The sequence below is a fragment of the Sturnus vulgaris genome, unplaced genomic scaffold (assembly GCF_052056855.1).
Source record: "Sturnus vulgaris isolate bStuVul1 unplaced genomic scaffold, bStuVul1.hap1 Scaffold_499, whole genome shotgun sequence".
Lineage (NCBI taxonomy): Eukaryota > Metazoa > Chordata > Aves > Passeriformes > Sturnidae > Sturnus > Sturnus vulgaris.
Window position 1 is genome coordinate 26,035 of NW_028276498.1, and position 6,883 is coordinate 32,917.

The 6,883-nt window shown below is 52.1% G+C and overlaps 2 long non-coding RNA genes across 2 annotated transcripts; one reads left to right on the forward strand and one right to left on the reverse strand.

Annotated features, from left to right (window-relative positions):
* The first annotated feature begins 2,306 nt into the window (after window positions 1-2,306).
* LOC148217677 (uncharacterized) lies at window positions 2,307-4,952 on the forward strand. Its single transcript, XR_015800865.1, has 2 exons — window positions 2,307-3,656; window positions 3,983-4,952. It is a non-coding gene; the product is annotated as an uncharacterized LOC148217677 (long non-coding RNA).
* Window positions 4,438-6,507, reverse strand: LOC148217678 (uncharacterized). Its single transcript, XR_015800866.1, has 2 exons — window positions 6,058-6,507; window positions 4,438-5,393 (listed from the first exon to the last, which is right to left on the reverse strand). It is a non-coding gene; the product is annotated as an uncharacterized LOC148217678 (long non-coding RNA).
* Between the last annotated feature and the right edge of the window lie 376 nt (window positions 6,508-6,883).

The following is a 6,883-nucleotide window of genomic DNA, read 5'->3' on the forward strand; positions in this document are numbered from 1 at the left end:
TCTATATTGTGTATTCTATATTTATATACTATTTAATGTAGTTTTTACTAGTATATTAATATACTAGATGCTATTTACATTCTATTATAACATACTATTTAATAGAACATATTAAAATCGATAAATTATTTCTATTACATACTACATACATGTATTTTATATTTATATTTATTTCTATATATTTATACTTACATATATATATGCATATATAGTTATAATAATTTTATGTCAGTATCTATTTTTGCATATTTGTATATTTTTGCCTATATTATTTTCAAAAAACCCTCCTCTAACCAAATAAAAACCAATAAAACATTCCTTTTAAAGTCTGAATATTTATATATTTCTATTTTCATAACATAATATAATGTAATGTAATATATTTATATATTGGTTTCTTATATTTGCTTCTATATTTTTATTCTTTATCTTTTCTATTTACAGTATCTATAAAAAAACCCTACCTCTATCCAAACACAAGCCAATAAAACATTCCTTTTAGACTATATTTAGCTATTTTTTAAGGTTCTGTTTTTCATGCATTCTACACCCACCCCTCCCTCTCAATGTTCTGGCACCCACCATGACCCCCCGCCATGCCCGACTCACCTGCTCCTCCAGCGCAGCCCGGCTCCCTCTCCCAGGGACCTTGGGGTGCCCCAAACCACGTCGGAGCCCCCCTCAGCCTTTTTTCCTCACCCCAAAGAAGGCACAGAACGACTCCTTTAATGAAGTTGTTTTAACAATTGTAAGGCTAGAGCTTTTGGTATCCACTGCTTGCCATCCCTTGTAAACCAATTTTTTTCTTCTTTCTTCTGCAGCTTAATAAACCTCTTTTTTTCCCCATAGTTTTCCAAATGCATGTATTACCGCATATGCATATTTAGAATCAGTAAATATATTTAATGTCTTGTCCTGCTATAATTCACAGGCTCTCACAAGCGTGTGCAGCTCTGCTGTCTGAGCTGACCAGGTGGCTGGTAACCTCCCCCCTTCCTTTAATTGCTTTCCATTCACGATAGAGTATCCTGTAAATCATGAAGAATGGGTGGGGAAAAATCAGTGAGAAATGGGGAAAAAAATTCATGAAAAATGGGGGAACAAATCAGTGAGCAACGGGGAAAAGTGGGGAAAAGTTAATTGAGAAATGGGGAAAAAATCAGTGAGAAATGGGGAAAAAAATCCCTGAAGAATGGGGAAAAAAATCAGTGAGAAATGGGGAAAAGTGGGGAAAAAATCCGTGAGAAATGGGGGAAAAATCAGTGAGAAATGGGTGGGGAAATTCCATGAAAAATGGCGAAAGAAATCAGTGAGAAATGGGGGAAAAATGGGTAAAAAATCAGTGCGAAATGGGGGGGGGGGGGGGGGGGGGGGGGGGGGGGGGGGGGGAAATCAATGAGAAATCGGGGGAAAAAACATAAGTAAGAAACGGGGGGGAAAAGTCCATGAAAAATGGGGAAAAATCAGTGGGAAATGGGGATAAATCTGGAAAAAATCCATGAAAAATGGGGGAAAATATCAGTGAGAAATGGGGGGAAAATGGGGAAAAAGTCAGTGAGAAATGGGGAAAAATCAGTGAAAAACGGGGGGAAAACTCCATGAAGAATGGGAAAAAAAATCAGTGAGAAATGGGGAAAAAAATCCCTGAAAAATGGGGGAAAAATATCAGTGAGAAATGGGAAAAAATGGGGAAAAAAATCATTGATAAATCGGGGGAAAATCAGTGTGAAAGGGGGGGAAAAATCGGGATCGGGGACGTGGACCGGGACTGGATTGGGGACCGGGACTGGGGAAATGGGACAGGGACCGGGATCGCGGACGGGGACCTGGGACAGGGACCGGAACCGGGATCGGGGACGGGGACTGGAGACAGGGACCGGAACCGGGATCGGGACGGGGACTGGAGACAGGGACCGGGACCGGGATTGGGGACTGGGACCAGGACCGTGATCGGGTTCCGGGACGGGGAACTGGGACTGGGACCAGGATCGGGGACCGGAACCGGGGACTGGGACCGGGACCAGGACTGGGGACGGGGACTGGGGACAGTGACCGGGGACTGCAATCGGCACCGCCCCCCCGAACCGCTCCCGGAACCGCTCCCCGGGCTACCCCGGCACGGCGACCGGGAACGCCCCCGGCACCGCCCCGGCACCGCCCCCCGGTGCCGCCCCCGGCACTGCCCCGGCACCGCCCCGGGTAGCGCCCCCGGCACCGCCCCCGGGGCGGGGCCGCCCGAAACGCACGCGATGACGCGCGGGGGGCGGGACGGCGCGGGGCGGTGACGCGCTTCATGCCAGGAGCAGGGCCCGGGTGCGACGAAGACGGGAGCGGGCCGACCCGATACCGCGCGGGGCCGCGGGCCCGGCGGAGCCCGGCCCGCTGGGTAGGGGCCGCCAATGGCACCGGGGGCTTCTGCTTCGGCTTCTGTCCGTGTCGGCGGGGAGGCCCCAGCCAGCGGTGCCCCTCTCCCTCGGCGACACGGGCGTGGAACTCGGCATCGGGCGCTGCATCGCCGCGGACAGCAGGGGGCGCACGGGTACCGATACTGCCATGGGGCCCGGCGCTGCTCTCCTGCTCCGCCGCCAGGCGGCGCTGCGCTGCCGTCCTGCCGCGCCTCCGGGCACGCTCGGTTTCCTCGGGACCCCGGGCCCCGCCTGTCCCGCCGCTGCGGAGGCGGGGGATGCTTTATGGGACTGCCCGAGCTGGCGGTGCCGGGTCTGGGGCGTTGGGGCGCGCCTTGGGGGGCTGCGGGTGCGCTCGTTTCCTCTTCTGCATGGCCTTCTGTGTGAGCATCTCTCGTTGCGACTGCTCTTGGAGAGTCAAACCCCTCCTCCTAAGTGGTCTCAGGAGCCTGGCAGGGTGAGTTTTGTTTCACAGGGGAAAGGGCCACTGGTCGTGTCCAGAGACCTGTGCACCCAGCCAGGTTTCTGCCTGATAAAATTCCAAATGGATGAGGATTTCTCCCAGCCCCAAGCTGCCCCCACCTGTAACCCTGGCTGCCTTTGGGGTGCCCAAAGCCTCCTCTGTGCAGATCTCAGGAACCTGGGAGGGGTGAGCAATGTTGCACAGGGAAAAACCCCACAGATTTTATCTCCGGGCCTGGGGCCAGGAGCAGGCATTTGCGTGCTATAATTCCAGAAGGAGCACGGTGTCTCCCAGACCCAAGCCGCATCCAGCTGTGACCCAGCTGCTCTTGGAGTGCCAAAAGCCTCCTCGTAGCTGATCTCAGGAACCCTGGAAGGGTGAGTTTGGTTTCACAGGGAAAAGGCCTCCGTTTGTGTCCAGAGATCAAATAAGGGACTCTGCTTTTCCTCTAGTTCTCCTTCCTGTTTTCACCTGGGCTACAAGGATGGGCATGGCCTGTATTTCTCATATCAAAGTGATGTTACTAAATTTGTCCAGAAGTTCTGATTGTTATTTTTATTAGTAGTAGTAATTTTCTGATAGAAAACACTCTCATTTTGCCTTTCCCACGTTGTTTCCAGGTGCTGCCCAGGATGGACATCTGTGGTCTCAGACAGTGATTCCCGAGGAGCAAGGAAAGCCTTTTCCTCACCTGCACAGTTCAGGTGGATGGGACAGAATTGGTGTGGCCTGACAAGGCAGGAAAAGCTGTCTGTGTTCTGGAGTGCCTTGAAAGCTTTCTCCGTCAGGTTTGGAAGGGGTTTCTCTTTGGGATTTCTTGTGATGCAGCACCACGGGTATCCCTTTGTGCCAAGTCCAGTGCTAAAGGATTGAAGAACTGACAAGTGGGGTCTGGGATGAAAATGCCTCTAATAAAATTAAGCAAAGAATACAATAAGAGAAATGAGCATCCTTTTAATGTCTGAAATAGTTAGGAATAAAAATGCTGGAAAAGGGCACTCTGAATTGGTGTCACTTGTCATGGATAAAACCCCAGAGTGAGGAATCAGAGCAGAAGTTGAGAGCTGGAATCCTTCTGCAGTCGACTTAATTTTCTTTTCCTCCTCTCTTTCAGGACAGGAAGAATCACGACTCTCCTGGCATCTTTGCCAAGAGCTGTGGTGTTTGATCAGCCAAAGCCCAGAGACTTCAGCACCAGAGGTCTGAGCCTGGAGGGCTCCTGGTGCTGCCCGTGCTGTGGGCTATGTCAGAGGATGCAGGGTTCCTCTTTGCCTCCCTGCTGGGATTAACTGCCATGGGAATGTGGGATCTGGGTGAAACTCCAGCTCTCCTGGTGTTCAGGGGAGCAAGGTCTGAGGGACTCCTCTCTGGGGATGTGCGGTGAAGGACTGAATAGTGTGGAAGGAGAGTATTTATAAACTGTATCACTGTTTCTCCCAAAATTGGGGTGGAGCGGTGATGGGGGTGGTTGGGTTTGGTCTGGGCCTGTTATTCTTTGTGCAATTTTTAAATTCTCTTGTATGATTTACTGTCCGGTATCTTTCTAACAAAAGCTGACATAAATTTAGATTAAGGATTAGAACTTGGGTCCATTCATTGCAAACATTTGACAAGGCTGGAGGACTGGGGTGGTGACTGCTCTCAGGAAAGGTTACTTATTAATACTGTGTCAGATTTCCCGCAGTGACTGTCAGGCCTGCATGGCTGTGAGTTCGTGCTCTTCTCACTGGGGAAATAAGTTCAGCAAAATTAGAAATGTTAGAAAAATCCAGCCAAAAATTCCACCTCTGTACCCCCTAAGTTTTCCCAGTTTTTCCCAGCTAGGAGCTGCACAGAAGTCAGGCAGGGGAAGTGACAACAGGGAACAGCTGAAAAATTCAAAGGCACAAAGAGGAAAGGGGAAAGGTTTCAGAAAACAATTCTATGGTCTAAGAATAATTTCTGATTCCCTACTGAGAAGAACACGAACTCACAGCCATTCAGGCCTGACAGTCCCCTGCAGTGAGAGCTCAGCACACATCCACAGAGGCAAGTCCAGCATCTTAAATGAAAAAATAAAAATAAAAACCAGAAGAAAAAGGTGATTTCTTTTGCTTCAGAGTTATTTCAAGTTCTTAAAGCCCAAGCAACATTTGCTCTTGATTTTGGTTGGGTGAATCATGAGCAGTGGGCACGGGTCATGCCATTCATTGAGCAGAAAACCCGGGGTCATTTAGAGGGGACACAAGAACTGTTTGTGTAGCGACCTCGGGCTGCAGAGGGGCAGGAGAAAGGCCAAGGGAGCTCCCTGGGGCCACCAGGGCCTGTGGGGAACAGAATGGACGCTTGGATGACCAGTGGAGGTGAGGAGTGGATCTGAGTTCATCTACAGGGAAATAAGGAGGGGATACTCTGGAGTGAAAAGCTGAGGTGATGAGTTCACCCACCTGGGCACGAGTTGTGTTTGCACAAAGTGGGACCAGAGGTGAAGGTCAATCCAAAGTCGATCCTGCTTGACCTCTGAATTCCAGGATAAGTTTTACAAGCTGCCAAATGAGGGAGTAAAAATACACAAAAATGAAACCGAGAGCATTCATGAGGTTCCTGGGAGTCCATTACACTGTTGTCATAGAATTCTTAATGAGTTTTGAGCTTTTAATGACAACAATTCAGTACTTTCTTTGGATTATTCACTGTGTAGGATTTGGGGTTTATCTGGATTTTAAAGGCGTCGTGGTGGCCCTGACACTGCTCAGGAGCTGGTAGGAAAAGCAGGGTCAGAGCTCCTGGCAGGCACAGGGTGTTTTTCCCAGAGTGGACTGTGGAGGAATTGTTTGGGCCTTGGATTGTCCCCTCTGGGTGATGCCAGTTGCTGTGATTTGTGTAATTCCATACATTTAACTCCCAATACTTGCCAGCCCAGGAGCTTGAGCTGACAGGGCAGCACACAGATTGTTCTCTGTGCTGTGCCCCGATTTGGGGTTGGCTGTCAGCTTTGCTAGCTCCCGTGAATTATGCCCATAGTCCCGAATTCCCTGCTCAATTCCCACTGCCATAACCTCACAGCGCCTCATGGAGTGGGGATATACTGTGGCAGGAAGCTCAGCAGCATCGGCACAGGGACAGGTGTATATTCCAAAGAATTTGCTGTTTCAAACCCTCATCCCCCAGCCCCGCCGATGTCCCCTGGGGGGCACTTGACAGAGTTACCTGGATTTCAGCTGATTTCACCCCCCCGAGCTCGGGCTCCAGGTGATCTTTTCAAGCAGGAGAAGGCAGGGGCCGGAGGCGCTCGTGGCCCGTGCCGAGGCAGTCCCTGGGGCCACGAGAGGACATCTCTCCCTGCAGAATTTCAGTTCTTTCCAGAGCCTCAGCAGTGACAGAGGACAAAGAGGAAGATGAGGAGGAGGAAGAAGGGGGAGAGGGTTTGAGAGGAGGGGAAGCCCAAATCCGTGCTGTGTGCGGAGCTCCGACAGCACGCTGCAGCCCGCAGCTCAGTGTGAGCACGGGGCAGAGGAGGCGATTTCTGGGCATTCAATCACCCTGAGGCGGGCCCGGCACCGCCCCTGCAGCACCGTCCCCAGCACAGCTCGGTACCGCTCCGGGATCACCCGGCCCCGCCCCCGGTGCCTGCCTGGGACCACTGGGGACCGCCCCTAAAGCACCGCCCCGGCCCCGCCCGGTCCCGTCCCCGGGACCTCCGTGCCCCGCCTCGCCAAGCCCCGGCTCCGCCCCGAGCCTGCCCGGGCTGCGCCGGGACCATCGCTGGCGGCCCCGCCCCTCTCCCCCGGGCCGAAGCGGGCTGAAGGAGATGTCCGCACGATTGGAAACGCCGCCGAAAATCGCACCCGTGGAATCGGTGTCGGCGTCGTGCGCAGGCATCCCACTAGAGCGAGCGGGCTCCTTGCTGTGCCCCCCCTCCTTTTGCAGCCAGAGTTAGAAGGTCGGGGAGCGACACCCGAGCCGCCATCTTGGGAGAGGCAGGCGCGCAGTACCGCGCTCTGCCCACAGGGTGGCGCTTGGGAGACAGGCAAGG